Source organism: Miniopterus natalensis, chromosome 6 (assembly GCF_054644295.1).
Source record: "Miniopterus natalensis isolate mMinNat1 chromosome 6, mMinNat1.hap1, whole genome shotgun sequence".
NCBI lineage: Eukaryota > Metazoa > Chordata > Mammalia > Chiroptera > Miniopteridae > Miniopterus > Miniopterus natalensis.
In genome coordinates, this window is record NC_142086.1 from 50,840,528 (window position 1) to 50,854,737 (window position 14,210).

Below are 14,210 nucleotides of genomic sequence, written 5' to 3' on the forward strand. Positions count from 1 at the left end.
CAGAGCTGCACATCCACAGGACAGGTAGGGGAACAGCAGGTCTTACTTGCTGGAGAGGGTCATATGTGAGGGGGTTTGCAGGATATGAATTTACACCTTCAGCAGCAGTCAAATAGTGCGCTTCTTATTCTCACCTTTCGAAAGTGTAGTCTCCTCTAATAAATGTGCAAACAATAAGAATTAATGAGTGGAAAACAACATCCCTACCTGTCAAGAAAGCATTCATTAATCTCTCATACATCTCCTCTCTAAAAACAGAGAGAAATCATTCAGCCTAGTTGAGATTCAAGGCCATAGTCATATCTCCTAGGACAGCAATTTTCAACCTTTTTCATCTCATGGCACACATGAACTAATTACTAAAATTCTGTAGCACACCCCAAAATATAATGTTTTGCCAATCTGATGGAAAAGAGGTATAATTTTTCAACCCTTTCGGCACATGGGTTGAAAATAGCTGTTCTAGAAGTATGACATCATTTCTCATTTTCATGTATACAATAAGCACTTACGAAGGGCGAAGAATTTACATGGTACAGGGCTGGTTACCACAGAAGGTACATAGATAATTCAATCAATAGAACAGAGGAAAAGGCAGACAGAAATCATAACAAGGATATTCTCTTATCCAGAGAATATGCATCGTGTGGGCGCACAGAGCAGGGAGCGACGACTCCCTGCGGGGCCACGCGGGCGGCGGAAGCAGCGGCTTCAGCGAGCTCACAGACCGGCAGCATCTGAAGCAGGGAAAGGGAACCAAAGAACCGGGCCAGACGCTGGCAGTGGGTTGTGAACGTGTGTACTAAGTTCAGCACTCCAGAAGGCCCACCTTGATTTGGAAGTTGTTGCTTGTCTTTCAGAGTCACATGCTCTAGTCAAAACAGTAATATTTGTCACTGACTAATTCTGCAGCATCCGAAGGCTCACACAGTGAAGAGCACCCGAAAGGAGGTTCAGAGTCGATCCGAGCGCATCCACAAGGCCTTTCAACCAAAGCTGAAAGACACATCACTCAGCAGCTTATTTAAAAAGAAAGGGAAAGAAACAGTAGCAGGGCACTTTTTAAAAGCAGCAGGAAAACTGTTCTCTGCAGATGCCAATGAGATCTAAATCATGTAGATTTATCTTAATCATAATACACGGGGACGTTGTTTCAATGGAGCAGGATCTTCCTCCAGAACCAGCTGCGTGGGCATCGTTAGTGTTCCAGAGAAGCCAGTGGGTGAGCCTTGTCTAGGATGTTATTTATTTATGATCAAGTTTCCTTAGATTCGGAGGCACTGAGGCTATATGCTGACAGGTCAGTTCAACATAGCACACTGAGTAAGCTGACCTTTGCTTTTCCCTTGGAGCGAGAAATATTTATGAGGTTAAATTTTAACTTAGGGTGCAAAGCCTTGAGGAGAACCATTACTCAGATCCTGTCACTCAACACAGCGAACAAAGATGTGGAATTTGGAGTCAGAAGGTATGAGAGCAAGTTATAATCCTGTCATTTACAAGCTGTTTGATCTGGACCAAGGCACTCAAACTCTCTGAGGCCTCATTTCTCTCTTGGAATACAGGGATACCAGTATCTGCACTGTCTACAGGCTTGCTGTGAGGATGGTGGGGGAAAAGTGTAGTAGTTAAGGTACATAATTGTCCAATTCTTATTACTGTTACAGCTGAAACCTCAGGAAAATGACGTGTGCTATAACCAGGTGGCAACAATCCAGGGATCTTCCCATCTTTCTTTTCTTACTACATGTTGCCCAGAGGTCTTTCTCATGAGATTTTGCTTGCTTGTATTCGGCCCCCCTTAAGATTTCTTCTAAAGAAAGGTCATTTAAAGTGACAATTTTTAACTCTTAAGACTTTTGCCATTTGCTCTAACTACAGGGTTTCTCATATAACCCCATCTGGTATTTGTATAAAATATACACCCCCACGATGTACCGATTGTCTCCAGAATGAAGCCTCATAATTGTAATTACTTCTTTTTACACAGCTTCTTCCTGCCATGCATAGTGTTTTTCTGAATCAATGATAATACGGGACTGTCTGTATCAGAACAACAGACTATTATTTCTGAACCTACATCTCAGAGGCAGAGTTTATCTTTTGTAAAGGGTGGCATCTCTCCTGTCACCCCATTGCTATGCCCTCAGTAGGATCAATGTAAAAATGCATCAAGAGACATGATTAGGAAATCTGCTTCTGAAGTAAAAAGCAATTAAGTTTTGGAACCACTCTTTTATTATATCTAAAGAAACAAAACATAAACTGAATATACAGTGGTGCCTCGGTTTTCGAATGTAATCCGTTCTGGAAGACCGTTCAAGTTCTGAAACGTTTGAAAACCGAGGGGTCCACAGCTGACAGCTGGGCCTCAGGGTCTTGCCCTCAGCAGAAGCCGAGTGACATGTTCGACTTCCGAGGTGTGTTCGAAAACCAAAGCATTTCCTTCCAGGTTCATGGCGTTCGTAACCTGAAATGTTCATCAACAGAGACGTTTGAAAACCGAGGTACCACTGTAAATAAATTATCAAAATAATGCAAGATTGTAAGATTTTTAAAATCTAGTAATCACAGATAATACTGAAATGCTACAGGTCTTTGAGTAACACTTAAAATGTGTTTTAAATTATAGTTTGTTACTTACATCATAAAAATAAGATTCTGGCCATGGGTATAAAAAGACCTTAGCAATATTTTAAATGGGAAAGAAGATCTGAGGGACAGTTTTCTAGGGACAGTTAGAAACACTATTAATGATAGCTCAACAAGGGCAAGGTAAGGCAAGGAAAGCACTTAAACACACACACACACACACACACACTGCAATATGTTAAAACAAGTGATGTTGGAGATATAGACCTATTTCTGGAGGGTAAAAATTATGAACTAAGCCTGTGGCAGTGGGAATGGTAATAAACATATTAACGAGAAACTGGGGAAATGAAATGAACACAAATGTGTAAATGTTTTGATATATAGGTTAAAAGAGTAAATAAATGTTTAAAAAGTAAATAGTAAATAGTAAAGAATAATTTCCAGGTATTGAATACTAGGTGGCACCAGTAATTCATATGGGAATTACGGTGAAAATGGATTTTAAAAAGAGGACAGGGAGAATATGGATATTTTGAACATTCTGAAATGGATATGTTTTGGGGTATTGAAGAAGAAATATCCAGAATGTTGGGGCTAAATTTACCGATTCGGAAGTCACTTATACATAGATGCTGATTAAAACTAGGAGGTAGAATAGCAGTGAGAAGAGCATAGAACATGGACAGTCCTCTGAAAGATACCAAGGGTAGGCAGAAGAAAATTTAGTCACAGAAGCTTAGAGGGAAGAATTAAGAAAAAAACAAAACAAAACTGGGAAAGAAAGGATGTTACTGAACTCAATGGAGGAATAAAAGTTTCAGGTGAGAAAAATTGAACAATAGGGTCCATGATTGCCAATGCAGAGAAGGATTATAGAGTATTCATTGAACTTAGCACCTGGGATGGCTTTGTTGACACATTGAAAACCCTATGTTTCAATGGAGTTGTTTTGGTAAAGATATCAGGAGGCTGTGGAACGTTGGAGGAAAAAAATGATTAGAAATACAATGTGTAGGCGTGGTTGGAGAGAGAAAAAGATGTTGATTATATAAGAAGAAAGCAAATTCAAATAAAGTTAGCTGGGGATTTTTGTTTGTTTGTTTGTTTTGACTCAGGAAGGAAAAACATGCAGGTTGGTCCAGTGAAAGGGAAACAAACCAATGCAGAAAGGGCTGGAGGTACAGGAGATGAAGGCCTAGAGAGTGAGACAAGAGCCCTGCAGCATCAAATTCACCTCCAGCACAAAGAGAGGGCCGCCTCTGGGTGGGAAACCCAGGCGCCCAGCTCTGCCTGTTCACGTTCAGACACACACGTGAGAGAAGCTTTCGCTCACACGCCTGTACATCTAAACAAAATTGGCTTTGGGGTAAAAATGTGTGCAAACTATGGATGATCACATTAAAAAAAGTGGACTTATCATACCTGTTAATGCTGTCTGAGAACTCTACCTATGGTACTTTTCTGCCCCCGTATCTATGATTCTATACCTGAATTAAATAATTCACAAAGTTGTAACTTATCTTTTACTTTTCTTCCTAAGTCTGTATGGAATTGCTTTCCTTAACAAATAAAATACATGGAATAAAAAAGTCCAACAGTTTCTGTTTTGGAAGGCCTCTCTAGCACATTAAAATAATTTTGGCAGATAACTTTCTCGAGATAAATCTTAACATTTTCAAGAGGAGTAGAGATGCATTTATTTTCATATGAAGAAGAATGGCCTTTCAGAGAGGTCTATTGATTTCATAGAGATTTCACAAAGAGTAATGGCTCTCTAAAAATAGCAGTGGGGGTGAGAAATGTAACTCCTTAGTAAACATAAGAAATTAGATTAGGCAATGGGACAAATAAGCCTGATTCTTGCATTTTTGGGAAATACCCTATGCAGTACATTCAGGGCTGAGATTGCACCTTGGTCATTTCTAAAGCCCCAGAGCCTAGCACAGTGTTTGGCATAGGCATAGAAGAAGGAATATGTGGAAAATTAGGCAGAAGAAAATAAATAATTTGCATCAAAGTTAGAATTTATAAAGTAAATAATAACAAAAGAAAACCCATAAAAGGATTGACTACACAGCAAAAAAAAGAGTAAGAACTCTTGCCTCAATAGATGTAAAGTATCCAGATGAGAAGATTACTGCTGGCCAAATCACATTTGGAAATTATATACAATTTTGGATGTCAAAGTACAGAAGAAATGCTGAAAAATCGTGTGAGCAGACGAAGACATTCCAGAAGAGCAAAGAGTCTAAAAAACATGCCATAAAAGTAACAACTGGAGTTAAAGCAATCATACTAAGTAAAATAAGTCAGAAAGATAAAAACAAATGCTGTATAATATACATAATATATGGAATCTAAAAACATAAATCTCATAGAAATAGAGAGTAGAATGGTGGTTACCAGGGGCTGCCGGTCAGGGCATTGGAAGATATTTTTCAAACTGTACATACTTTAGTTATAAGGTGAATAACTTCTCAGGATCTACATAGAGTATAGCATGGTGACTATAGTGAACAATACTGCATTGTATACTTGAAAATTACTATGTGAGTATTAATGTTCTCATTATACAACCACAAAAAAGTATGGCAGTTTTGTAAGATGAAGGATGTTTACTAACCTTATTATGGCAAACATTTTACAATATATACGTGTATCAAATCATCATATTGTATACCTTAAATTTACACAATATTATTGTGTCAATTATATATCAATAAAGCTGGGGCCAGCAATGGGGAGTGGTTAGCTATATCTGCAATATCTTTTTAAAATGAGAAATTTGAAGCAAATAAGAAAAAAATAATAATTGTTACATCTAGGAAGGAGCCTATACACATATTCCATATATGTTGTTTTCTATGCTTTTTTTAATGTTTAAAATATTTCAAAAAAATAATTTTTACAAATGAAACAAATTGAAGACCATCTAGAATTTATTGAAACACTATGTTTTAGAACTTGAGAGTTATTAAAATGCAACTGTAAGTGCTTAATAGAACTAGTTGTTTAATTGAATTCTGCTGCTTGACTCACTTTTAAATGAGACTCTTTGTTCAGATATCACAAAAGTTACGGCAGAGCCCTTGTTCACGATGTTTAGGATTTCAGCCATACCAAATTATTCTTTGAGGCATATAAGAAGATTAGGTCCATTAACTGGAAAGTAAAAAAAAAAAATCTCAATTAACAGAAACTCTTCTTCAAAAATATGCAGAAAATCTATAACATTCACAAGAGGCATCCTGAGTTTCACATTAGGAAGCAATCACACATATAATTAAATGTTACAGATCCAGACAAGTTCTCCAAAATAATTTTTAAAAAATCTTAGTTTTTGCCAGTTCTAGAAATTTACAGGCTGGGAATACTGGAAAGATAGTTTTGCCTCCTATCATTCCACAGATCCCTAGTCACCTCATTCACTGTCAAATGCCCAAGCTCTCCAGGATCTAAATTCTTAAAAGTATTTCTTTTTCAAAATTATTATACACAAATCAATCAATGTAATATACCACATTAACAAAATAAAGAATAAAAATTATATAATCTTATCGATAGATTTAGAAAAAGCATTTGATAAGATACAACATTCATTTATGATTAAAGCACTCAATATAATGGGTATAGAAGGAAAGTACCTCAACATAATAAAAACCATATATGACAAATCCTCAGCTAATATCATACTCAATGGTGAAAAACTGAAAGCTTTCCCTTTAACATCAGGAACAAGACAAGGATGTCCACTCTCATCACTCTTATTCAACATAGTACTAGAAATCCTAGCTGGAGCAATCAGGCAAGAGAAAAAATAAATGACATCCAAATTGGGAATGAAGCAATAAAATTGTTACTTTTTTGTGGATGACATAATTCTTTATATAGAAAACCCTAAAGACTCCACCAAAAAACTATTAGAAGCAATAAATAAATACAGTAAAGTCACAGGATACAAAAATCAATCCAAGATACGGAAACAACCGAAGTGTCCTCAGTAGATGACTGGATAAAGATGTGGTACATATGTGCAATGGAATACTAGTCAGCCACAAGAAAAGATGAAGGACTATCATTTACGACAACATGGATGGGCCTTGAGAATACTTTGCTAAGTGAAATAAGTTAGTCAGAAAAAGTTAAGAACCATATGATTTCACTCATATGTGGGACATTAACTGAAAGTAACAAATGAACAAACAAGATAGCATTTTCTCTAGTATATATATTGTAGATATTATATAACATATATAGTAAAATGTAAATGCCTAAGCTCAATAAATTATTATGTGTAAATCATGATAAAATCTTCCCAGCACTCTTGAAGTCTCCCTCAGGCTTAATCCCAGTTGACATCAAAGATAATCACTATGGTGATGCCTGTTACCATAAGTTAATTTTTCCTGTTTTTAAACTTTATATAAATGGACTCATACATATTATTATATTGATATTTTATGTCTGGCTTATTTTGCTTTATGTTATGTCTAAGAGATTTATCCATGTTACTGCATACAGTAATAGCTTATTATTTTCCATTGATCTGTAGACTTTCATTAAATGAATATACCGCAGTGCATTTATCTTAATTCTACTAGTGATGCATATTTGTGTTTATCTAATTTGGAGCTATTGTGAATAATATTGTTATCTTTTGCATAATTTTAATTTTTAGTAGATACTGCCAAACAGCTTTCTTGAATAATTTTTAAAACTTAAACTCAAGCCAGCAATCTAACACAGTCTTGTTTTGTGCTAGCACTTTAAGTATTTTCTGTATTTTTTATTAAAGCCATTCTCATGGTCCCTCAGTGTGGTTTAGTTTTTACTTTCCTGAAGACTTCAGAATTTACCTATTTAGATATCCTCTTTTTTGAAATGCCTGTTAAAAAATTTGACCCATTTCTTTTATGGGTTTTTTTTGCCTATTTTCATTTGTTCATTTACCTTTTCTTTACTCATCAGTTGGAATTATTTGTTCATTCTGAAAATGAGTCCTTTGTTAACTATATGTATTAAAAATATATTCCTTCCTTTTACTCTAATAATGCAAATTTAGTGAATTTCAATTTATTAATATTTTTGTATATGTTTATAAAAGTTCATTTTCTCTTACTTAGAAAAGTTTTGCCCATCCCAAGTTTACAAAGATACTCTTCTTATGTTGTATTAGTCTTACTTGATGGTCCAGAATGTGGTTTTGTTTGACAACTAGCCTGTGCACATTTACAAGCAATTTTAATCTGTAGCTGGTAAATTAATTGTACCATAAATGTCAAATAGGTCAAATCAATTAATTTACTTGTCAAGTATTTCTGTGTCTTCAGACTTTTGTCTCCTTGATTTGTGAATCATGCAGGGTTGTGTTAAATTCTCCAACTATCTGAGAGAAATGTAAAGAATCTCTAATTAAGGTTGTTGACTTGTCCACCTCTCTCTCCTTTTAGTCCTGTCAAAATGTGCTTTATATATTTTAAGGTGTTATTCAGTGAATACAAACCTAGGTTTATTTTCTCTTCCTTTTGAATTGGCACTCTATCTTCATGAAATATCCTTCTATATTTTTATCCTATTTATTTCTTTAAATTTCCTTTGATTTTAACATAGTTGTTCCCAGCTTCTTTTTAGTTGATATAACTATTTTTATTTTTTACTCACAACTGTTCTCTGTTCTTATATTTGAAGTATGTCTTTCAAAAACAGCATACAGTTTTTTAAAAAAGCTTTAGGCTGGCCAAGAAAAAGTAGATAAGTACAAGTAATTAATATCAGAATGAATGAGTGAATATCACTACTGATCTCACAGATATTAAAAGCAAAAATAAAAAATAATATAAACAACTTTATGATAATAAATTCTGAAACTTATATGAAATTACCAATTCCTTGAAAGGCACAAAATATCAATACACACACAAGAAGAAATCTGGATTATTTTATATTTATTTTAAAAATTGAACATAGTTTGAAATATTCTATAAAAGAAAACACCAAGCCAAGATGGTTTCACTTGCAAATTACATCAAACATTTAATAAGGAAGTAATTATGATTCTACATGAGATTTTTAGTTGTGAAGTCAAAGCCTACAAATATAATTTCTCCCTCAGTCAGGATTGTGTCAGAAAGAGGTTATTATTAGATAATAATTGAGGAAAGTGATGGCTATTTTGAAAAAATATTATTGAAAATGAGAATTATGAATTATGAAAGGAACAGTGTAAAATAATATTGAAGAGATTATTTGGAATTAGAATATATAGAGTCATTAATATTTATGGCTGGGAATTTTTTTTAGTGCACAATCTTGTGATTTTCTGCACAATTATGTCTGAGTAAATTTTTTGACAATATTTTAAAAATATTTTTTACTGAATTTATTGGGGTGACATTGGTTAATAAAATTATATAGGTTTCAAGTGCACAGTTCTATAATACATCAACTGTATATTGCATTGTGTGTTCACCCAGAATCAAGTTACCTTCTGTCACCGTTTAAACTCCTTCCTCTTTTACCTGTCCCCACACCCCTTCCCTCTGGCAATCACCCTGTTGTTGTCTGTCTATGAGGTTTTGTTTTGTTTTGTTTTTTTTGCTTAGTCCTTTGGGTTTTTTTGCCCAGTTCCCCAAACCCTCTCCCCTCTGTGAGCTGTTAGTCTGTTCTCTGTCTCTATGAGACTATGCTGGTGAGGATGTGGAGAAAAGGGAAGCCTCATGCACTGTTGGGAATGCAGATTGGTGCAGCCACTGTGGAAAACAGTATGGAATTACCTCAAAAAATTAAAAATGGAACTGCCATATTACCCAGAAATTTCACTTCTAAGAATATATCCAAAGAAACCTGAAACACTAATTCAAAAAAATGTATGCACCCCAATGTTCACTGCAGTGTTATTTACAATATCCAAGATTTGGAAGGAACCCAAGTGCCCATCAGTAGATGAGTGGATAAAAAAGCTGTGGTATATTTACACAATGATTCCACAGTGATACTACCCCGTCATAAAAATGAAGGAAATCTTACCTTTTGCAACAGCATAGATGGACCTGGGAAGTATTGTGCAAAGTGAAATAAGGGGGATACCTGTAATACTTTCAACAATAAAGATAAACAAGGTAAGTACTGTGAATATGTACTGAACAGATAAGTTAAAGAATAAGATATTTTAGATTATATGACAAAGGACACTTTCTATTCAATTAAAAAAATTCAAATTAACATTATTTAATTCTCTACAAACAAAACAAGTAGAATATGTATGTGTGTATATACAACATATATATGTAGATATAAACACATATATATAATTTTAAATGTTAATTTAAATTATTCACTCATGGTTTAACAAACAAAAAAGTAATTTTAGTTTATAGTAAGAATTGTCCTACACCAATAATTTAAAAAATTACATAGGTTATTTTTAAAGTGTATAAATAAGCCCATTTGCAGCTGAAAGATCAAAAATTTAGGATATCTGATTTTTAAAGGTATTAACAGCTTCTTGGTGACAATTCAATAATTGAAGCTCAAATTAAAGTGGAATATTCTATCGATTTTTATTTTTTTTTATGCAACTGTTTGGCTCATGCCTTAAAATGAAAGTAATTTACAAAGCTTAGTGAATTCTTGGATGTGACTCCAACTGTCTCAGCCTCCACTAATTGGCATTCAAGTCTGGCACACGTGACTTAAACCAGTAAAATTAATGCCATTCTTTCCTTAACTTATCCTTCTGGTAATAAAAAGAAAAAATAAACAAACCTCAGATTACAATAACTCTCTGGGTCTCAGGGAGTACATTTTCTCCCACATTCTCTGTCACTTCCCCTCCTTTTGAAAGAGAAGCTATTACTCTTGTAAACTTGAAATTAATATGCTCACATTATTCTACATATGAACAACATCTTTATGATAAAAATTCAAATACATGAAGGTTGCATCGGTATCATAAATCAGTTAAATTTTAATTATGTTTACTCAAATGCTATAGTTAAATCTCTTCGAGAGCACTCTACTTGCCTATATTCAATAAACATTATGGCAGACTCATAGAGCTCTTACAAATTGGCATGCACAATTACCATTTAATTACATAAACAATGAACCTCTACTTACCCAAGAATTATGTGGCCACAATCTACAATCTTGTAGCATCCTACATGATTGTAGATTGCAGTAACTCTGCAATCTCCAGAGTTACTGAAGGAGATGTCTGCCTAGAGGTGTGGCAGGATTGTAAGAAGCTAGAAAAATTCCTGGGCAAATGGAATAAGGAAACTGAGACAAGAAAATTAAACAAGGCTAAACAATTTGAACTTTTTATAGGCAGCTGGTGAATCACGAGGCCTTACCTCCCATAACCAAGGACACTTGAGAGCAAGTGGTTTATACCTCTCCTCCCTAACCAGAGAATGCATAGCTTAAATCACCCTGGTCTGGGAAACAGAGAACAAAGACCCAATTAATGTCATTTATGCCAGCTAACCCAAGAACAGATGAAGTTGGGGACCAAATAACAAAAACCCCATTAAAGCCAGACAGACCTAAGATAAAAGTAAAACAATAAAGTAGACCAAATAACACATTGGCATATTAAAAAAAAAAAAAAAATGCACCTGGAAAGCTGATGAATATTCTGCTGAAACTCTCCCCTAAGATTCTCCCCAGGGGGGAAAAAAGAATGAATTGCACTCAGGATGAAGACTGAGTGCAACTTGCTCTAGAGTATGCCCATTCCCCTGTCCAGCCATGAACTTTTTACTTCTTCCTCAACTCTAAGGGTCCTCACGAGACTTGCAACCAGGGGAGCAGTGGGCAGTGGTAGCTTGACCTGGGCTCACCCCTGATCCTGTCTCCAAAGCCCCCTTTTCTCTGCCTTCTCAGTGAACTAAAAGTAGCCCCACCTTGGCTCACTTCTATCACTGTGACTTTCACTTCCCAGCGAGCTAACGGCAGCCCAGCTTTGGCTCATTTATTTTCTATAACATTTCTAGAGAGCCAAAGCAGAGCATTGCCTAGACTCTCTCCTGTTGTTTTTTCTACCCTAAGTCCTTCCTTTGTCTCACTGTCTCCAGGTTTAATAAATGTACTCTCACAATCACCTGGACTTGTGCTGTGAAATCTTTCCTACGAGGAGTCAAAGTCAAGAACTCACACACTCCAGGCCAGTTCCTGTCTGGTAACAGAGGTCCACTTGAAGAGTTTGTAAATGGGACTAGCCACGTCGACACAAAGTGTACATTGATTTGCTGAACAAGAGAGTGGGTGAAACTCATTGATTAACCATTACATGATCATATATAAATGTTTATGGCTACCTATTATAAATCAGACACTGAGGAGTATGTGAAAATTAAAAATGGAATAAAGTATCAGTCTGGTAGAATTAAGCAAAATAGAAGAAACAAACACATACACAGGAGTGTAAAATGAACAGCACCTTGGTTAAGTGCCACAAAATTATCCACAGACACAAAGGAATAAGTGAGATATTGTTTTTAAAGAGTGAAAAGGAGGCTTAACAAAGGAGGGTGTTCCTTGGGCAGGAGGGAAATATTTTAGGAGTAGTCAAAAACAATTGCAAAGGGGGAATGCTGGAAACATCATGGCATAATGAGGCATCTGTCAGCAGTACTTCAAAGGAGTAGCGTTTGGAGATCTGCTGTGACAGAGGAAGGGACAAGAGCATTAGGCACGGTCTATGCCATCAAAGACTTTATATGCTTCACACTAGAGAGCCTGGACTATAGCCCATAGGAAATGATGAGCCATTGAAGACTCTAGGAAACAAATCATAGTTTTCAAAGATCCTCTGCTGGCTTGGTTTTCCACCAAAGCAGACCCCGAGAAAGGACTTGTGATGGATTTTTTAAATTTTATTTTCAAGATGATCCTGGTGAGCCAGAGTGACATTCCTTGGAGACTGAGGGAGGAAATGAGGAATAAAGAACATAAAGATTTAGTATTGAAATCACCATTGTGGACAATGTGAGCTCATTTTTCCTAGAACTTTTGAGTAATGGACAAGTGTTTCCCAGAAGTATCTGCCTGAATGATAGAAGATAGGAACATGTATTCACTGGATCCTGTGTGACCATAATGGGTCAGGGGCTGCCCTTGGGGGTTTTAAGTCTCTCTCACTTCTGAGGTCCACTTGTATCCCCACTGTGCGCTCCCAGGGCCAGGCATGGGGCAGACAGTACTGTGCAATACTGTCAGGAGATGATGAGACTGGGAACACCAAAGATATCTAATACAGATCTTGGAGCACAGGTTATTTGATGGTGAGTAGCAGCGAGCATAGTACCCCAGGATAGAGATGTGAGAGAAAAATGGTAGGTACTAGGAAGGAGAGCAGCCTTCCTAATAAGCTTGTTTATTGTTTTTTTTTTTAGGAAATGTCACCAAATGTTGCTCTTGGCTGAGTACTTGGACTTGAGTACTGTACATTGCAAATCCCAACAGATGGTATTATTGTCCTTGACTAATATCTTAAATATTTTATCATTTTTTGAATTAAATTTATTGGGGTGACATTGATTAATAAGATTATATAGGCTTCAAGTGTACATTTCTATGATACATGATCTGTATATTGCATTGCTTGCTCACCACCCAAAGTTAAATCATCTTCCTCACCATGTATTTGACCCCCTTTACCCTTTACTATCTCCCCACCCTTCTTCCCCCTGATAACCACTGTATTGTTTTCTGTGTCTATGAGTTTTTGTCTTTCTTGTTTCTTTTATTTGTTGCTTTCAGTTTTATATCCCACATATGAATGAAACCATAAGGTTCTTAACTTTTTGTCTGATTTATTTTGCTTATCATGATATTCTCAATGTCCATCCATGTTGTCACAAATGGCAGTATTTCATCTTATGGCCAACTCAACACCAAACAAACAAGCCAACTAAAAAATGGGCAAATGTCCAGAATAGACACTTCTCCCCAAAAGACACACATGGCCAATAGATATATGAAAAGATGCTCAACTTCACTAGCTATTAAGGAAATGCAAATCAAAACTACAGTGAGATATCACTTCACACCTGTTTGAATGGTTACTGTCAACAAGACAAAAAAGTGACAAATATTTTAAAAATTGTGGAGAAAAGAAACTGCTGGTGGGAATGTAAACTCGTACAGCTACTATGGAGGTTACTCAAAAAATTAAGAATAGCATTAACATAAGACCCAGCAATCCCTCTTTTACCAGAAGAATTTGAAAACATTTATCCACAAAGATATATGCATCCCTATGTTCTTTGTAGCATTATCATTCATGGTGGCCAAGACATGGAAACAGCCAAAGAGTCCTTTAATAGATGATTGGATAAAGGAGATGTGGTGCATATACACAATAGAATACAACTCATCCTTAAATATTTTTTAGTGGAAGGAATCCAGGTACAGAGGTTGGCTGGTAACTAGTAGACCTTTAACATGGTTTCAATTCAAAAGTTTCAATTTAATTTACGTTATAGCTCAGGACATAACTCTATACGTGCTGAAATTTTAGTAGCTTTAGAAGTTCTGTGTTTGGTGCTCTTGTTCATTTGTCAGTAGTGTTGTCCAAAGCAACAGTGGTTTCCTGTGGTGAAGTGTTTACA